This window comes from Myotis myotis, unplaced genomic scaffold (assembly GCF_014108235.1).
Source record: "Myotis myotis isolate mMyoMyo1 unplaced genomic scaffold, mMyoMyo1.p scaffold_m19_p_20, whole genome shotgun sequence".
Classification (NCBI taxonomy): Eukaryota; Metazoa; Chordata; class Mammalia; order Chiroptera; family Vespertilionidae; genus Myotis; species Myotis myotis.
In genome coordinates, this window is record NW_023416325.1 from 8980055 (window position 1) to 9000922 (window position 20868).

Sequence of the window (20868 nt, forward strand, 5' to 3'; positions counted from 1 at the left end):
GATGTTTCTAACTCTCTATCTCTCTCCCTTCCTCTCTGTAAAAAATCAATAAAATATATTTTAAAAAAAAATCACATATTGAAAAATATTTTTTTTCTAATTACAGATAGAATACAACATTCTATGAAAATCAGAAAATACAAATATAACAAGAATAGAACAAAAAAATCTCCCCTACCATCAGAAATGATCACTCAATATGTGGGTAATTTATGCTTTTAGTTTTCAATAAAAATGGCATCCTACTGTACATACTATATGTTGACCTGTCAAACCATAACTTCTTGCACTCAGTCAGACCATATGAATATGTGCTATGTTCAAGGGTGTAGGCTGGGGAGCACTTTCTGTGACTACTGCTGACATAACAAGCACAGAGGGGAGATAAGGCCAGAAAGACATGGGAAGGAAATAATGCAAACTCTGATAGCACATTGTGACAACATATGAACACAAAGCTGGCTGCGTGGAAAAGTGCAGGAAAAGGAGGCTGGGGTGTTCCGAAAAACAGAGGGGAAAGAGGACTCGAGCTGGAGCTTGTGACTTAGTTGCTGAAATTGATGAGGCTACTCTGATGGAGGCTGACATGGAAAGAAGGCATCAACCAGCGTACTGCCGAATGCGTGATAACAAGATGCAGAACAACACACATGACATACGCCAGTGAAAAGGGCGTGGGAACAAGTCCAAGGGCTGCATGTCAAACTGGAAGCAGTCATTAACTTTCTGGTGTGAGATTGCGTGAAAGGGGACAGAGGTGGTGACTTCAGTTTTTCATTCAAACACTTCAGTATTGTTTGAATATGCTACAACCACATACTAATTTTGTAATTAAAAATGGAAATTTAGCCTGGTTGGTGTGGCTCAGTGGTTGAGTGTCAACCCAGGAACCAAGAGATCATGGTTCAATTCCAGGTTAAGGCACATGCCCAGGTTGTGGGCTCTGTCCCCAGTAGGGGGCGTACAGGAAGCAGCTGATTGATGATTCTCTCTCATTGATGTTTCTATTTCTCCCTCTCTGGGGGAAAAAAATATATATATAAACACACACAAAAATTAAAATTTAAAGAGAACTTTGTAGGAATTAGATTGACAGAGGCGGGGGAAAGGTATTTTGAGGGAGGAGGAAATGGGGGTCGTAGGAACCAAAATACAGAGGGGGAAAAAATAGAGTCAAAGAAGGTGGGAGTTAGAGATGGGTTGCCAATGCGCTATATTCCCACAGTCATCTGCTGTGTGGATTTGAATTTATGGGACCTAAAGAATGTTCGGCAGGTTCCAGAGAACCGGGATGGCGAAGTATCTCTTCCATGTTTATCTAAACTACTTTTCAGGGTGTGTATCTGGGCCCCTCTCCCCAGCCTATTTTACACTGTGGAGAGGAAGGAGGCAACAGGAAGTTGGTCCAAACAATAATGGAACAACTCACCGTGGGGTCCTGGGAGGACTACGCCAAGAACCCCAGCATCTCCGTGAGCTCTCTGGCACACAGAAGGACCAGCACCTGGGTACCAGATGTGCACGCACACGTACGTGTGCCACTTCTGATCCATCTGGGGCTCAAGACAAAGGCTTGGCTTTTGATCATGGGAAGGAGATAGATTCATTACAGAGCACAGGATAAGAAGTTCCAGAGCTGGAGCGCGAATAGACAACGGTTCTTCGCTCCTTGCTTCCCTTTCATCTTATCTTCCGGGGCCCCTTTGACATTTGGTGACGACTGCACTTGTGAGAGTCTCTGGATTTTGCCCCTACTCAGTTTTGATAATTTGTTTAGATACTGCTCTCTTGCAAATATGGAGTCTTCTGAAGCAGCCGAAAGAAGAGAGACTATGCAAAATATAATAAGTGGCTGATATTTTGCCTTGTGTCTCATTACACTTAATGTCATTGCTCAGTTCAAATGTAACTCTTATTGTGTGCTGACGGTGGTTTGCAGAATCACTGTAGGTCACCGTGAAGGTGATGCTACACTTTGGGTCTTGGGTGGAAGTGAGAGGAGGCTGATGGTGGAAGGGTTCAGCACTCATGGGCTAAGATTTTGGAATTTCATCTTCTCCATTTTCCCTCTTAGGAGATACTAACTTGATATACATAATATATTTTTATTGATTGATTGAGAGAGAGAGAGAGAGAGAGAGAGAGAGAGAGACATCAATGTGAAAGAGAAACATTGATTGGTTGTCTCCTGTATGCACCCTGACCAGGGATCAAACCTGAAACCTGGGTATGGGTATGTACCCTGACCAGGAATCAAACCAGAGACCTTTTGGTGTACAGGATGATGCTCAACCAACTGAGCCACACCAGCCAGGGCGCAATGTATCTCATTATGTCGAGAAAAGGAACACGATTTCTTCACAATAAGAACAGCAAGTGGTTTGGTGGTAATTATTTCCCCTCCCTTCTACCGTCTCCAAAAATCAATGGACAAATATCCCCAGGTGAGGATACACACACACACACACACACACACACACACACACACACACACACAATTTCTGTAATGAAATAACCCTACATACAGAAATGATACCACACTGTAACATTCTCACCACAGTTCCTAATATATGAATAGAAGATGCTCTCTGTTTTCACCCAGAGCGGATGCATCATTTTCACATTGTTCACATGTTCTCCCCATGAGGGCTATAGGACTATGTTTGCACGTTTACTCCTGCACTGTGGGCCATGCCTCTGGGCCTTAAACTAATCTATTTTAGAAATGACCGAAAACCGGGCTTCTATGAAGAGCGTCTTTTTGTTTTGCTTTTTAGAAATCACAGCTTGCTATTTGGTCAGCTTCCTTCCACAGCATTATTTTCTCTTCCTCAAGAAATATCACATCTCACATCAGGTTCATAGAGAGACAGCAGAAGCCGGAGCAGGTGACTGGGCAGTGGGCGTCCTCTTTTTGACAACCTGGTCCTCTCCCTCGCCTGACCCCTTGCCTGGGTAAATCAAGGCTCCACGGAGAGTCAAGAAATATGAAGCCTAAACACTCACAAGTCCAATAAGAGTAAAATCAAAATGCATGAGCAAAAGCTGAGCCAGCGTGGTACCCACTGAGCTAGTTCCCCTTCACCCATCTCCCTCCCCATCACCCCCAATGACCGAGTTACATTTAACTGGAGGGTAATTTGAAGGATAGGGGAAAAGGTGTGATTTTATGTTGCCCCAGCCAGTAGCATTACTTGCTTGTCCACCTAAACTACAAAGCCTTCCTAGTTGCTGCCGCTGTGATGTCAGGGGCTAGCAGAATCCTGCCTTTTCCTCCGCATTCCGTGCTTGACCACACCCCCCAATTTAAGGAGGCAGCTCTATTAGGAGCATTATGGTCTTTGCATCCTCCAGCCACGGAGCCTGGGATTCCCGCAGGTAGTTGGAAAGAGACCTCGACATTGAGGGACGCTCACTCAGGACTGATTCCTCCTCGCCCTGTCTCTCCGGCAAAGTAGTAAGTGAGGTGTGAGTTTCTGCCTAAAACTTCGCAGGCCATTTTCCCTTTCCTTTTTTTTTTTTTTTAAAATCCTGTCTAATTAAATGGTAAATTGATGGGGACGTTGAGGATACAAGTGGGTTTTCTCTTTTCCCATTTTCCTGTGTTTTCCGTGCACTTGTTTAATAACAATCTTTAAGAATACTTCCTAATCTCATTCAAATAGTCTAAAACCAACACTGTTTCACTCTCTTTCCTGGTTTAGAAAACAACGTCATGCACGTTTAGATATGCAGAGATTACAGGTCGAAACTCTGAATTTTCTTGGCATTTTGGAGCACTTCCAAAGAACTGGCGCTGTCGTTAAACGTAGACATTTGTTTTTTTTATTTTTCCCTCTTTCACTCCTCGTAGCCTATTGCTTTACATCTTTTTTTTTCCCTAGCAGCTTAATGAGTTGCTTTATAGGGAGGAAATTGCTGCGGGTTTGAATATAGCAAGCCACACCAGCCTTTTGGGTGTTTTCCCCTGACGTGGGGCTCAGTTTTCCAAGGTTTGCCTTGTCTTTTGGATGATAGTTAAGACGGGGGAGGGGGTCTCTGAGTCAGTGGGCATTTCTCCCTCCCCCGCAGAGCTGGGCTGGAGGGGCACTGCTAAGGAAAAGCAGGAGGTGTGGACAGCCATCCCCCGCTACTCAGCGATTTTCTCCGGCAATTCCATTTTGTGGTTTCTCGTCTACTGTTGAAAGTCTCTGCTGCCCCCTTTTAAAGTAGCATTTTTATGTGGACGGGCCATTGAACAAGACGCTGGGTTCCTGAGATCAAGGCATTGGATTGTAGGTGATCCTTATTATCTTAGGAGTCATTATTTTGTTAACCTCAAGGCCATTTTTCTTTCTACTTCATGCAACTGACAAGAGAGATGTTTGCTAAGCAACAGTCAATACAGATCCGAATGATAACCAGGCAGCTCCATTTGATTTGTAAATGGCTGGCACCTTGACCTTTCATCAGCTGTGGTTCTGGATTGCCTGGCCTCCTTTTTATCTCCCCAGAAACCCCTTCTGCTGCTGCCGGCACAGGCTACTCAGCTGGGGTTGTCTGGTGGCCATGGGTGCTACTGAGATTCCTACCTACCTGTCCTTCCAAGGGAGGGAAGGGCCAGCTAACGAGTTAATGTCTTCAAAGTGCTTTGAAGATGAAAAGACCTTTTCATGTGCTCAGCATTGTCGTTATTAATATTAATATTTGAAGAACCATGCTGCTTCTAGTTGTAAATCCACAATGTCCATCCTCGCCAGCTCAGCAGTAAAAAAACAAACAGTGGAGGCAGCCAGGCAGCCTCTTCCGTCCTGGTTCCGCTGCCGAGGATGTGGGAAGCGAGGGTCTGATTACAGAGAGGGCATCGTTGTCCCACAGGCTCCTTGCACGGAGGTGCTGGCTGGTAGAGGTGCCAGGAAGTCCAAGAGGAGAGCCTGGGGGAGGGAGGGTGGGTATCGGGGTGCCATCCTTCCATAGCTGACCTCTGTGACCTTGGAGAAATGGTTGAGGGCATGGGCCTGGGCCAGGTACCTGCCTCTGAGTACAGCCGAGTTCAAAGGCGAGTAGGGTCCGAACTGGCATCAGCCCTGACTTGGGAGTCAGGAAGGTGGAAGTGTACTTGGGTTCCCTTAGGGTTGCCTTTGTCACTGTGAACTAGTGATCTCACTTGATTGCGCCTTATTTCTTTCATCTCTGAAGAACGTGGGCAGTGATCTGCACCCCCACCTGCCTCACACGGATGACAGAAGAGAAGTAAATAGCCTGGGAGCTCTGAAGGGTGAAAGTGCCAACAAGGTGGAGAGAGTGTGAAGTAATGCAGTAACAAGCGGGGTGTGTGGGTGCGGGTCCCTAGGGGGGATCCAGGCCGAAGGCAAATATCAAATGCTCAGAATCAAATACGCCGTTCTGACCTGTCTTCCTGGTTACACTGGGAGCTCCGTGCACACATGGCTGGGTTTCCTACTGACCACCTCCTGGTTTTATTTACTGGTGAACAGATCTGTTTGCCATGGCAACTCCCTTTTCCTAATTACTATTCAGAATTCCCAGTTCTGGCCCTAGCCGGTTTGGCTCAGCGGATGGAGTGGCGGATTGCCGACTGAAGGGTCCTGGGTTCGATTCCGGACAAGGGCACATGCCCGGGTTTCGGGCTTGGTCCCTGGTAGGGGGTGTGCAGGAGGCAGCCGATCAATGATTCTCTCTCATTATTGATGTTTCTATCTCCTCTCCTTCTCCCTTCCTCTCTGAAATCAATAAAAATATATAAAAAATGAAAAATAAAAAAAATTCCCATTTCTGCATCAAACAAAAGGAAGGGGTACGTCCCTGAAGCTGGGCATCATCCTCCATCTCTCCCTTTCTCCTCTTCTTCCTCCTTCTCTCTCTCTCCTTTCTCTCTCTCTCTCTCTCTCTCTCTCTCTCTCTCTCTCTCTCTCTCATATGCGAATTAAATTTACAAGTATTTAGTACATTTGGGCAAAATGAAGGTGGTGTGCAGCAATTTAGTGCCCCTTGGCCTCTTGTGAGTTTCTTGAATCCTGGGGAAATTTAGGTCTGGAGACAACTCACTTTTTGCCTCTTCCTTTCCTTTCTTCCTGCTCTTCTGCAAATGCAGCTTTAGAGAGCTGACTCTTACATCGATGCCTGGTGCCCCCCACTTTCCCGGAGGAAGGATAATCCTTCCTGTTTACTGAGCACTTGGTACGTTATTCAGGGTTGATCCAGGGCCCGTGCCAGGTGCTCTGCATGGAGGCCCTCACTTAGCCACGGTGCAGTCGTTAACAAAGGAGGATTCTGAGGCTTGCAAGGTTCTATGACCAGCTCAGTGGGAGATGGGGGCGCGGATGGGGTCGGGGGTGGGGGGGAGGTTGATTAGAGCCAGAGGAATGTGAGCCCAGAGCTCCTGGCTGGGGTGGTATCTCAAAGGACCCCCAGGAGCTTTGAGATACTCCACTTAGACTTTAGGCTGGGCTTTTCTGTTTAGACCTACGATTTGCTTTTTTCTGGGAGAATACGGTGGATTGGGCCTATTTTTCAAAGGGGAATCTGCGGATTCAGTATTCACTGCTCGGAAGACACAGTCTGTAAAGAAACGCTACCATGTCTGGTCAACCTGGGTCAGAAAATCTCACCCCATCCCCCTTGTGACAAATATCAGGTGAATTTCTACTCTGTGCCCAGCCTTGTGTTTTGTGCGGAGATGAACACATAAGGGACACTCTGTAAATTGCAGTTTTAAAACGTAACAATTTATTCTGGGAGGCAAACATCTTATCTGAAAAGAGCTTAAAAATAAGAGGTAATTGTGAAGTGGTATGATACAGAGTGCTCCCAGAGTGCATGTGGAAAAAATGGTGCTGACAGCAGTGAGGGAAAGATGTTTGTGATCAATTTTGATACTCAGAGAGGGTGGCTTTGACATTTCAGTTGACTAAATGCCAGTGCTGTCTCAGCAGCTTAGAAGAGACAGTTTAGATAGTATTTATTCTTTATTATAGTCAAGCAGCAAACTTGTAGTGCTGCTACCAAGAAAATATTCGGAATGGGAGCAATAAGATGGATAAATTTTCAAGCAGTATATTAAAAAGGTAGAAAACTCCAGGATTTTAGTCTTTTGCACATTTAAAACATTTAAAATGTTTATTTTGCAATCATTTCAGATACACAGAAAGTTCCAAAACATAGTCCAAAGAGTTTTCAAAAGAGTTAAGGCCCTTAACGTTGTGAAAACTAGAATGCAGGCCACTCCCAATGAACTTTGGTGCCTCAATGATCCTTGATCCAAACAGAACCCTGTCAAGGGGGGGCAGAGCAGGATGCCAGTTTGTTGAGGCGCCACAACGAAAACCACAGCTTCTCAGAAAAGGCAGGAAGCCTCCCCAGATGTGGCCATCACCTGGCTCGTGGCTCCAGAGGCATGGACAGGTCTTGAGCTGTCCCTTCTGCCTGGCTGGGCTTGGCTGCAGCTAAACTATAAATCACACGTCTGCTCAGCAGGTGACACAGAAGCCTTCTTGCCTGCTCCTCACTGGGCTCTGCCTCCAAAACACTAGTGATAATTACTCATGAACTTCACCAAGTTAGTCCAGACACAGCCTTGCTCCTCCAAGCGAGTTCCTCTGACCAGCAGCATCCAGCGAGCAGATTGGGGGGTCTTGTTAGAAGTGCAAACGGTCAGGAGGGACCTCAGACCTTCTGTACGGTAACGCGCTTCCCAGGTGAGCCTCCCACCTGTCAGCTGGGGAAGCGGCTGCTCTAACAAACCCAAAAACCCTAACACACAAGAACTCTTGCAATATTTCCCCCAGCAGCTTGCGACTTCCCTATAGTTGTATCTAGTTGCTAAAGGGTTACTCCACGAAAGATGGGCACTTATATAAAAAGGTGTGGGTTTAAGAGTATTTCCCCATCGGTGCTGTGCAATCTCTCAGTGAGTTCGCGCCCCGCTGTAAGAAAAGAGCTCACTTCTTGTTTTCATGCACAACAATGATCCAAACACACTCCCACTGAACAGACCTTGTGAATTTCACATTTTTCTCCTGTGAACTTCTTGACGAATGCTCCTCAACCGATGATTAGTGAAGGGAATCCTGGTTTTGATTATTTAAATGCATGTCCTTTAGAAAAACAAAGATAATGGATTTAGGCCACCTGGGTTCTGGCGCAGTTACCTAGATAAATGATCTCTGCTACCTTGGCAGTAGTAATTCGAATTAATAAAAACCATGATTACTATTGATTAGTGAATGCTTACTAATGCCAGGCCCTGTGATAAAACCCTATATAATAAAAGGCTAATATGCAAATCAATCGAATGGTGGAACAACCAGTCGCTATGATGCACACTGACCACCAGGGGGCAGATGCTCAACACAGAAGCTCCCCCCTGGTGGTCAGCGCGCTCCCACAGGGGGAACGCCGCTCAGCCAGAAGTCCAGCTCATGACTGGCAAGTACAGCGGCGGTGGTGGGAGCCTCTCCCACCTCTGCAGCAGCACTAAGGATGTCTGACTGATGGCTTAGGCCCACTCCCTCTGTGGGCCTAAGCCATCAGTCGGACATCCCCTGAGGGCTCCCGGTCTGTGAGAAGGTGCAGGCCGGGCTGAGGGACCCCCCTTCCTTGCCCCCTCCCCCTGCCCTGAGTGGGCGAATTTTATGCATCGGGCCTCTAGTAGCAATAATAATAATAACCGTTATTTCCTGACCATTTTACCATCTGTAAAGCACTCTGTGAAACACTTTTATTTTGCATAACCCTTCTCAATAATCCTGAAAGGGTTGGTGTTACTATCTCCCTCTTATAGTTGAGGAAACTAAGACTTTGTGATGTTAAGAAATGTGCCCATGACCTAAACCAGCCGTGGGCAAACTAAGGCCCGTGGGCCGGATCCGGCCCGTTTGAAATGAATAAAACTATTGAAAAAAAAGACCGTACCCTTTTATGTAATGATGTTTACTTTGAATTTATATCAGTTCACACAAACACTCCATCCATGCTTTTGTTCCGGCCCTCCAGTCCAGTTTAAGAACCCATTGTGGCCCTCGAGTCAAAAAGTTTGCCCACCCTTGACCTAAACACTCAGTAAGGAGCTCCAGGTTAACCCATGATCTGCACCATACAGCGCTTCATCACCCCCTTAGCACTTACCCTCTCTGGGCTCAGTTTCTTCGAATAAAAAAGGGGTGAATCTGATGAACTTTTTTCAACTTCCAAGTTCATTGAATTTGCAAAATCCCTGCCTATATAAGAATGCCAGCACATTGTTTAGCATTATAGTGGGAAATTTGAACCTTATAATTTAGGCAATAAAGCAAATGAAACTCCACCATGAAAATCACAATCAGACATAGTCCAAGAAGTTATCTGCTGGATGCGAGAGCTCTAAGGCAGCTGGGGCCTTTAGTTCCATTTTAAAAGGGCATTATTCAAACTTTCCTGCCCCCACTCATTGTTCTCTCCACGTCTCTATGGTGTCTCTCAGTTTTGTTCAGTTGCTTAACAGCCTGAGCCATATCTAAATTCTAGATTATATCTGACATGCCCCACACTCTATGAGTTGAAAGGTAATTATTTAACATTTTAGACTCCTTAGGGATGTCTTTGGCAGCAGTCATTGGCTTACAGTTGACATCTTTAGCTTGTAGCCCTTTCTTGAGTTCAATTTGGCTAAGAATCTCATATATCATGCCCTCTGCCATGCCAACCATTGTGAAGCAAAGGATACTTAACATTCTTCCTCTGTTTCTAGTTTCTTAGTAAGAAACAAAAAATAAACAAACAAAAAAATCAAACGAACAAACAAAAAAACAACAACAGCAACACAAAAAAACCCCATCTTACTTTATTTATTCAGATATCCATGAAGTACCTACTATGTGCATGGCACTAGAGTACATCTGAAGGCCAACTGTGACCATTTGCTGAATTTCCCGGTTAAATATAGGACTTGAGGAATAACATTTGAAGACAGGGCCCCTTTGACTGTAAACCAGGCTATTGAATGTTACCTTTAGTCTTTTAAAAGACGTTCCCACACTAGAAAAGTAGAGCCTTAGTTTCTGAAAAGTTTCAGAGGCCAGGATGGACATAGTGCTGGGCACACGATAGGACTGGTTGTAAGGCATGGCCTTGACGTGTATGAGAAGCTGCCCATTGAGCCCATTGTTGACAATGTGGTTCCAGCAGTGTGATCGTTAGGGCTTTGTTTCCATGAGGAGGAAACATAAACCAGTCTATGGGGCACCCCTCGTTTCCTAATTGCGATGGGCTAGCAGGCTAGAACCATTGCATGTCCCTCTCTTTTTCAGGAGATATCAGTGAGTTACTCTTTGAGGAAGGACAAAACAATATCCTTTTGTATTATAATCACACGCGTCCATTTTTAGTATTCCAAGAAAGATCCGTTGAGCGATGTCAATTCATACAGAACTTGAAAGTGTTATGCTTAATTAGAAGATGGGGGTTGCTTAGAGAAACAGGAGATGGATATGAGTCATGTTCTGGCCTCTATTCAAGTAAGGGTGGGGGATTAATTACCAGTAAGTTGGGGAGAAGCAAGACTGAGATGTTCACTGTACTGCTTTGTGAACTTAGCTAATTCAGTGTAAGATTCAGAAGCCAAATAGCCCGTAAATCAGAACATGGCCTTTATCAGTCAGAACTGCTACTTAAAATAAGAAGGGATGTTTACTACCATGATATTAGAGCACTCAGTCAAGAAAATGAGGTTCTTATAGGTTTAGGAGTGAGAAGGAATTCATTGTCAATTCCTCTAACCATTTTTTCCCCCTCTTTTCTACTTATTGTAATCACAAAGTTTCCTTGGGGGAGTGAGGAATGTTCTGCTATCTCAATTTGATGCTAATCTGACTGAGTGCTTAAATTCAAATTTTTTGAGACTTGGACTTGGTAGGTTTTGTTACATTGCCAGATCAAGGGACAGATCTACTAAAATGATTTGAAAAATAGAAGTGGACTACTTATGAGAATCAGGAAGAAAAGAATGAGAAAAGAGTAGACACATTCATTCATCTGGTACCTCCGTTTGTTTAGAGAAAAACATGATTCTGCCTGTAGTTTAAGAAGTCTAACCATGGGTTGCATATGGACACAGGTCATCACAAGGAATGACTCTTTTTTTGGTCCCAGATGCATTTTCTCTCTCTTGGATATACTCAGGTACCGAGACATGAGTCTTGCACACACCAACTCTATTTCAAGTCCGAGTTCTTCCACTTAGTCAGCAATGTGTAGTGTTGATGTCTACTGTGTGCCCCCTGAAAGGACACAGTCCTTACTTCCAAGAAACTCCTAATTCAGGAGCAGAAACAGACCTCTACACAGGAAGTATGATGAACTCTGGTAGGCACATAGTGGGAGTACATACTGAGGGGAAAGGTCAAGGACACTCATCTAACTGCCTGGGAGGTTCAGTCCAGGAAAGCTTCCTGGAGGAGGTGGCACTCAGTCTTATAGCTCAACAGGAAGAGGGATCCTCTGCCTGAAGCACAGCAGAGCCAAACCATGAACACAACTGTACTGGAGGAATTAGGGTTGCTTTATTGCAGGCACCGCGCAAGGAGAATGGAAGAAAACCCAGAGACCTCCATGGCTTACAATGGGGGTGAGGGTCGGTTAAAGGGGTTAGGGGAGCAAGTATGTGGAGGTGCTGCTGGGGCAAGTTTTAACGGGAGAGCTTTGGAACCTGGCCATTTATGGTAAGGGACTCCTGCACCAGACCTTCCTGGACCACAGACACTGGGCTTCTGGAAGGTTCCATTTGCCAGCTCTGGTTATGTCCCCATGCTTTGGTTCCCATGGTGGTGGTGGTGGGGGGGGGGGGGCAGGAGAATATTTGGTTCCAGTGCAGCTGGAGGTCAAGGTTCTCTCCTGTACACATGCATCTGATGTGTTGGGTGTGTTGTCTCTGAAAGGTAACTCAGGATCTGGTGAAAAAACACAGGAGGGCCATTTTGAACGGGTTCTGCAGATGCAGTCTGAGTTTCTAAAAACAGATGTATGTGGCATTTCTTTGGAAGAAAAAATCAAAACTCCATCCACTGCACATGGAAGATGTGGCCTTGATAACGTGGGTGGCGGTATTGTCTTTCATTTGGCAAAGGTGCTGGCTTTGGGAGCAAGTTTCCTTTAAACAATGAGCCCTTCTGGAAGCCAAATTCTTTTCCAACTGCATTCCAGACCCCCAAAAGGATATCCTTTTTTGTATAAATTGATGAGGATCTTAACCTGTTAATATTAGGAGAAAGGCTAATTGCAAGTCTACTTAACTTTCACATCGCTTTCAAAGAGGAAAACACAGACCCACATTTCCTGTCACAGCAGTGTGGCACTTCTGTAGCCCCTGTGTGGGACCTTCATACCCAAGGTACATTGGGTACATCATTTTTGACCTATGAAACTAATATGAAGACAAGAGGGTAAAGTCAAATTGCAAACACAACGCCTGTGTTGGTGGCAGTGTATTTTGGCTTCTGTCATGGAAGGCAGTGTGCCAATATGTATTCAAATATAGAATGTACAGATTCTTTGTCCCAGCGACACCGATGTTAGTCATTTAATGAGAATAGACAATGTTTTAGGAACTTTTCTAATGACAAAGAATTGAGTACAAATTAATTTTACAATAAGAGGCTCATTAGGAAATGAATAATATATACACATAATACTTGGCAACCATACTTGGGATGTAGAACTATATTTATCATGTTGTGGGCATATAAAAATGTCCACAGCATTATATCAAACATTATATCAAACATTGATTTAAAAAAATGTCAGATTGCAAAACAACATGCAGAGAATAAAACTGTGAAGGTAAAGTTATGGTCAGATGTTATATGTTATATCTATGATATATGTTATATCTATATTTGTATAGGTGAATTAAATAATACCCAGTAGAATGCTGAACAAAGTATTAGTACAATTATCTCTAGAGGGTGGGATTTCAGGTGGTTTTGGCATTCATTTTAGAATTTCCTGTAATTTTTCAATACGTGTATATTATTTGGGCAAAAACAATTATTTTCAAAAGAAAAAAAAATTAAGTATAGTTTACTGGGTTATTTACCAGAAGGCATAGTCTTAACTTGCAGAGCATATAAGCCAACGGGAAAACCGCTGAACTGATGTCCTAGCTATCATCTGGACACACAGCCACCAGGGTGGAGTTCATGCTACAATAGGCTGCCTCCATGAAGGCCTGCTCTCTGGAATTTCCTTCTCTTCTCCTGCCTTGGCCTGAGCCTCTCCCCCCACCCCAATTCCCCAGTTTCTCTTCATTCTGGGCATCACTCAACCTGCCCCTGGAGAGACCTGGGTGAGGGCAGTGGCCCAGGAGGGTGGAGAGCTCTAGAAGCTGTAGGTCTCTTGTATTATGAAGAATGGAGTTCTCTCCAGAGTCCCACAGAAAATGAACTCAAAGTGCTTTGTTGAGCCCTGGCTGGGTAGCTCCAATGGTTAGAGCATCGTCCTGATGCACCAAGATTGCAGGTTCGATTGCAGGTCATGGCATAAAAAAGAAGCAACCAATGAATGAATAAGTAAGAGGAACATCAAATTGATGTTTCTCTCTTTCTCTCTCTTAAATCAATCAATAAATAAGATTTTTAAAAAATTGCTTTGTTGAATGTTAGACAACCACATAAACCAAGTTGTTAACTTTTTTTTTTTAATCATCTGCACAATCTTGCCCATTTTTATCCCTAAAATCCAGGATGGGGAGGACAGAGAAGGTGGCCGAAGACCCAGAGTCAGGCCTCAGCTTGGCCAGTTAATAGCCTTACGAGTCTTTCTCCTCATCTGTAAAAAGGGGGCTTAAGTGAGTTAAAGGTGTGTGTAAGTTTTTTAAACTTACAGTCCTATGTTCAACAAGTATCTGGGATCTAAGGATAGAGGGTGAAGAAGTAGACGAATTCCTTGCCCTGGAGGGGCTTAAATTCCAATAGGTGGGAGTGGGGGAGACAATAACCATGGGCTGAGTGTCAGAGTGGGGAACAGGGCGCTGCTGTGTATATGGAGGTGTGGCAAAAGCTTCCCTGATGAGTGACATTAAACAGGTAGTGAGCAAAGGGAAGTAGTTTTCACTTAGAAACGGATCACAGAAACCTCTTCTTCCAAGTACAACTTTACCCACATCTGCAAGCTACTGAGATTCTCTGATCTGAAAATCAAATGTCATTTACATCAGATCCACCTCTTATGTTTTTCGTTCTTATGAGACTCGTTCATTCCTCCAGTCACTAATTTAAAAAAATATTTTTTTATTGATTTCTGAGAGGAAAGGAGGAGAGAGAGAGACATAGAAACATCAATGATGAGAGAGAACCATTGATTGGCTGCCTCCTACACACCTCCCACTGGGGATCGAGCCCGCAACTTAGGCATGTACCCTGACCAGGAATCGAACTGTGACCTCCTGGTTCATAGGTCAATACTCAATCACTGAGCCACGCTGGCCTGGCAGTGATTAATTTAAAAAAAAAAAAGCATTTTTTTTTATGCTCCATTGTCTGAAATTCCGGAGATAGAAACATGAACAGGGCATGGTGTCTATTTTCAAATAGCTCGGAGTTTAGTGGGAGACGCCAATAGAAGCAGAGGTTTAAAAACAGTATGCTAGGCACAATGACTGAAGCACACGCAGGGAACACGGAAGAGGGGCAGCCAGCCTGGCAGGGTGAGGGATGCTTCAGGAAGAATTCCTGGCTGAGAAAACTCTGAGATCAGCTTAAAAACTTGAAGAGAAGGGGCTAGTGAGCCCCGAGGAGCAGCAGGGACCCACGAGAAGGGCAGGCACATGACAAATAGCATGGGATGCTTAAAGGAGCCACTGAGAGTTCCCACTGGGGGCTGCAGGCATGGGGTGTGCACTAGTGCAGTGAGGGATGGGCCAAGGTGGTGAGGAGCGGGCCAAGGCAGGAGACAGGCCCCGGAGGCCACAGCAGGCCAGTCCAGAGCTTTCTGGAGACAAAGCCACTTCAGATACATCTGTTCCACTGCTCCCGCCTTGCTGGTCCCAGGCAAGAAAACTCAACTCAGCTCTTCACGCCTGTTCCCCAGTGTTCCAGTCATTTCTACTCTGAGACAGGCCCGGGGACGCTCCTGGGCCGGGGGGAGTCCGTCTGAAATCGCGCAGTTGTTTTGTGTTTAGGTAATGGACGTTTCTAATGCCAAGACGAAAATGTTGGTCCAGCTCATGTTCAAATAGCTGTCAGGTGGGAGGGAATTCTCTTTGGCTAACGAGTCCAAAAAAAAAAAAAAAAAAAAAAAATCGCCCCAAACACTCCTTTTGCTTTTTGGAGAAAGAAAAGGGTTGACGTCTCCGGCAGCTGTTCTGTGTCACAATCTACAAGTGGGAAGAGGGCGGGTTCTTCTCTTCTCCCTCCAAAGAAATAATGAAGCCGTAATCCATTTCTGTCCCAGAGTTATTTCCTGACATGAGAGCCCTGGCAACTCCCACTTTTCAGCTTCCTCCCTGGGCACAGGGCTTTTCCCCCCCAGGGAAGTGTCCTTCACAGAGCAGGGCCTGAAGAATACAGCCAGCCCCGAGTGCACCAGATGTGGGCTGCAGCCTTCCTGCCTCTCTGTCAGCTGGAAAGAGAAAACAGATAGCCAGGGAGCCTTTGTCCAGGCTGCACGGAGTGCGGCTGTGAGGAGGAGGGAGGCTGCTGGCTGGCAGGCTGAGGAGCTGGGTGCCTTGGAGCTGGGCTTCAGGACCAGGCTGCCACTTCCCAAAGTCCTTCCTCTTCCCGCTCCGTAAGTAAAGCAGGAATTCAGCAGGGCGAAGGGCCTTTACTGCTTGTGGAAGTCCAGGGGGTGATTCATAGGGCGGTCTGCTCACACCTCGCCCTGTGCCATGCTCCACGGTTGATTTCCTCTTCCCCACACCAGCGGAAGGAACCGGCCGCTCTTTCTCCCCGTATTGTTAGTAAACCACGCATCACATTATATTGTAGTGATATGCAGGTCTGTCTGCTCTAGTGCCTGAGGATGGAGACTGCCCTTCTCGCTTTTATCCTGAGACTGATGGAATGTAGGCTCTGTGAGGCAGGGATCTTTGTCTACCTGTGTCTCCAGGGCCCAGAACAGTGCCTGGCACATTGCAGGCACATAGTAGGTATTTACTGAACGAATTCACAAGCTCCGCACCAGGGGAACCAGCAGCATGCTTGCTGAATGTATGATGGACACCTGTGATGACTAGGGGGATCTGTGGGTTCTGGGGGTGGAAATCGGTAGGGAGGGAGGGGCCGGAATGGCTTTCAGGAATCAGAATGCCTTGATCCTTGCACGTTTCCCAAAGGTATAGGTTGCCCTGCAGAGCCCTGGAGGGGTGATCAACTTGCCCCTAGGGAATCTGGTCTTGGATAAGTCATTTCATTATGACACGATCCATGTTAACTTTTAAGTCTCATCCATGAGCAGATCAAAAACATTAAGGTGGGGGTGTATGAGTCATTAGGACTTTATAACCTGATTTTAAGATTAGAAATAAGGAATGCTTTGGTAGAAGGAAGCATGGAGCTCACTGAAACTAGCCTTCGAAGGCACGGTGGGGACGCGGCCATGATGACCTATGTCATACAGCCCTCATTCCCACTTCACGCTCAGTGCCCAGCACAGAGCCTGATACATGGTGGCTGCTCACTAGTTTCGGAAGCAAACTGTGAATAGGTGACCACAGATACAGATGTTAACAATGCCCTTGGACTAAAGGACTTCCATTTTTTTCTTCTCCTCAGTGTTACTGGGGAGTTCTCCCGGGATGAGGTGGGCACTGTGCTGCAGTGGTGATCAACTCCCTGAAAAACTAGACACAAAGTCTTTTTTTAAAAAAAATAGGTTTTTAGAGAGAGAGGAAGAAAGAGGGGGAGAGAGAGAGAAACATCAATGTGAGAGAGAAATACTGATTGGCTGCCTCCTGCCTTTCCCCCACTGGGATTGAGCCCCCAACCCAGACATGTGCCCTGACCTGGAATCAAACCAGCAACCTTTTGGTGCACAGGATGATGCTCAACAAACTGAGCCACACTGGCCAGGTGGAGACACGAAATCTTGATTAACACGGACTAGTTACCCTTAATATCCTCTTCCTCCTCCTCCTCCTCTTCCTTCTTCTTTTTAGTTTGTGTTACTTTGACTTCTTTGGGGAGAAAACTCTACTTCTGAGCTAAGTTATATCTCCAGAGGTTGTTAGCTTACTTCTCTCAACCATATGACATTAGCATCTCTGTGGTAGCCCTTCGGATCATTTCCTGTTCTTCAGACTGTTTAACTTTATCACTTGAATACATTTTGTAGGAAAGAAGGTATGTTCATGGGCTGTCATGCTCTTCTGAGATGGTGAGCCAAAACTGCAACTTGAGTATGACACATAGCACTCTTTATTTTTCTTGGAAGTTGTGAGGGCTTTACATGTTAGCAAGGATACAGGATAAGAACAGACAAATCCAAACTGGGAAGCAGTTAAGTTGAAACTAAAATGTCACTTCCTAACAATAGGAATTTGGCCTCAGAATGGTATGCCTAGGAATTTAATCTCCTAAACGATTCAAGAAGGACATTTCAAAAGTACATGACATTGAGTTTATGAAAGTGTGTGAACCAATGCATTTTAGATAGCATTTGGGTCAACAGAAGCTGTTTGATACAGAAATGGTTTTCCTGATAACCCCCAGCTAGCTGGAAAGTCCCTCCATCCAGGACATTCCTCAGGCTTTCTTGCCATCTAGACTCTCAGTGTAGATAAGAGCTCTCAAGAGTTCTTTAATAAGCCTTCTCCTTTCTTCAAAATGAATACTGTTTAACCCCCTTCCCAGAGCTTCCTTCTGTTTCTGTGTCTTGGGTGCTGGCTCACATGTCTGTCTGGGAGAGCTTTTCCATTCTTCTTCTCTCCCATCTTTTCTCTATTCCTTTATCAACTTAGTTTATGCCACCACTGAGCACCGAGTGCCCACTGTGTGCCAGGCCTGGTCGGGTGGAGGAAGGGTGAAGTATGGATGGGGATGTTCCTAAGAAAGACACACAAGACCGATTTCTTGCCAAGAAACCCTACAAAGGGTCTGATTTCCACTCTTTCACTGCTTGCTTTCTGCATCACTCAGAGGCTATCCATTCTCTGTGCTATTTTGCCATCAGGGGAGTGGTTCTCTTGGGATCGGTCCTGCTCTCTGGTTGCCGGGGTCGGTCACTTCATCTTCCTGAGTTTTTCTTCCTCTCACACAAAGAGGTGAACTTGACGGTCCTTAAGGAGACTCCAGCTCTAAGATGGGAATCGTTCTGGTGGTTTCCAGCGCCCACATGGGTGCGTCCAGCGGCTCAGTGAACCCTTTCTCCCATGCAGGTGCTGAAAGCAAGATGAGCTACTTTATGGATTCTGCAGTGAGTGGCCCTGCCCCTTACCCAACAGTGCGTCCTGTGGTGGCGGTAAGTGGGGTCTCTTCCAGGCCCTCCCCTGCCCCCCCCCCCAGCCTCTCTCCCTCCTCCCCTTGCCTTCTGCATCCTGACCTCTCTGAGACCCAGGAGCCAGGGCCCCAACTCCAAAGGTAGATTCAGCTTGGAATGTTTTGGGAAGAGCTGGATTGGGAAATGATGTCTTTTGATCAGCATATAAAGTAAAAACCCAAGACTGACAGATTGGCTGAGAAAGATGTTTTAGTGTTTCTGTGTCAGAGAATATGATTCAAACATGATGAAGGGATAAAGCCAGGTGATGTTTTACTGCTCAGTTCACCTGGTGAAGATTTTTCATGTACTGATTGATGGACATTTGACCTATTGTTGGCATAATGAAAGTTACATTTGACCTCATACAGAAAGGCTAAATAACAACACAAGCTTTCTAGTTATGGAGATTGAAACTAGAAATGAAATGTGATAATAAATTTATAGGGAAATTTCAAAAATTGTAGACTAAGAGGGGTCAAGAAGCTTTAATCCAGGACACGGTGGCATTTCTTGCCCTCAGGGGAGGCGCCTCACTGGAACTGTGTGCAGATCCGCAGATATGTTTAGAAACATTTCTTATAAATTTAGAGAGATCCCCGAATTTTCATTCATCGATTCTAATGTTAAATGAAACTTTAATATTAGCAGATGTACCATTCACTAGTCATTCTAAATTCTGTATGTTTGGTGCAAAGACAGCCATCATAAATGTTGAATGGTTTGTACCTGCTATGGCAATGGACGGACAGGTTTGTTGTTTACCCTTCCCAGGACGTTTCTGGGTCTGAATAGACACCAGTCCACCAGCGCTTTTTCCTGACCCCAGTCTGACTGTCTTGCCTGAGATCCTGTGCAGTGTTTAGCACTGGTATCCTTAAGTTAACCGTGAGCTCCCACTGGAATCGTATAATGCAAGATTGGCTATGTTTGAAGACTGTTTTCTGTAGAAATGAAACATTAATTACTCAAAAGCTACCCTATGTTTAAGGGAAGAGCACATCTCTTCTGGCTGTTCTGTTACACGTTTGTTCTTATAAAAAGGCTTCTGTGTTCATATAAATATTCACTGTTCTAAAAACATTAGAAGAAGGAAAAGGTTTTGACTACAGTTTACATCAGAAATATGTTTTAAAGCGCGCGCGCACGCACACGCGCGCGCGCACACACACACGTCAGTCGGTTTTGCTTAGTAGAAGTTGCCAAAGGCCTTGTACATTCAGGTCACACAAGTGGCTGCAGAAGTTGGCAGGGAACAACTCCTCCCATTTCCCCCACAGACGCTATTGTCTAAGGTCAACACAAAGTACACTACATTCTTCTTAAAGACGATATTGTAGAGATGTGTTAAAATAAACAGGAATCTTGTGATGTTGGGGCGAAATGTGTCGTTGACTTGGAAAAGTACGTTAAAAAGCCAGCTTATGTGAATTCTCTTTACCAGTATTGTAATCAAATGAAACAAGATTAATGACTTGTCGAAAAAAAATCTATGCCACAAGAATTTCTATTTATTTTATTTTAGCTACTTAAATAGAAACCGTATTGTAAGTATACAAATTGCAGATATAATATTAAATGATCCTAGACAAGGTATCTGAAAATTACAGAAGATTAAAACAAAACAGTCTACTCAAAGTGCATATTTTGAACTAAAGATTGCTCCCTGCCAACTGGATACATTGGATGTTTTTAATGTATTTGGAATGATTTCTACTCATTTCAAAACAAAGAACCCATTTACCTCCATCCTCGATTCCCATGTATGAAAGGCGTTACCAACATGCAGGATACTTTTTCACTGCAAATTTCAATGCTGTTGGGCAAACGCCGAGGGTTGGGTAAGAGAACCGCCCAGTGACTGGCCCAGCGCTTTCCCGCGGGCGGAACTTCTCTCTGGGCCTCAGTTTCTCCATCACTGGCACTGGTGAGGCAACATTTTAGAACATAGAGGAAGCAGCAGAGTCCTTTCACTTCCTTAGATACCTTCTCTCTAATGAAAAGAAATCAGTAAATGACATTTATGAGTACAAATTCAAGTTCAAGAAACCAGCTCCCATGGATTACCTTCCATGTTAGGCTGGACTATAATACACAGCCAGGGAAATCTGTAAATTATCTACAGGATGTAAACTTGTAACATTGGCGCTAGAGAAACTAGCAAGTTTCACACTTTCAATCCCAACCTAAGATTTCGTGGACGAGCAGAGCTTCACTCACTTCCCCAGGCAAGGAAGTCGGAGCCCGAGGCACCCTCTTCTTAGTTCTGGAGGAGGCAACCCCTGATGCTTAGTCCAAAAAATCAAGTCCTTCTGCCCAGTGCCCTGGCCTCTGATTTAGTTAGATTGGGCCACCAAGGAAAGAAACTGTGTGCCAGATCTAGGAAGTTTGAGGGTGAAAGGAAAACCATGAGGGCAGTGGATT

At 45.0% G+C, this 20868-nt stretch overlaps 1 long non-coding RNA gene across 1 annotated transcript in view; it reads left to right on the forward strand.

The window, feature by feature from the left end:
* The first annotated feature begins 3349 nt into the window (after nucleotides 1–3349).
* Nucleotides 3350–20868, forward strand: part of LOC118678134 — a 30754-nt gene continuing 13235 nt past the window's right edge. Inside the window, exons 1-2 of the long non-coding RNA XR_004974759.1 lie at nucleotides 3350–3457; nucleotides 18344–18426. This is a non-coding gene — a long non-coding RNA (uncharacterized LOC118678134). The remainder of the gene's footprint in view (nucleotides 3458–18343; nucleotides 18427–20868) is intronic.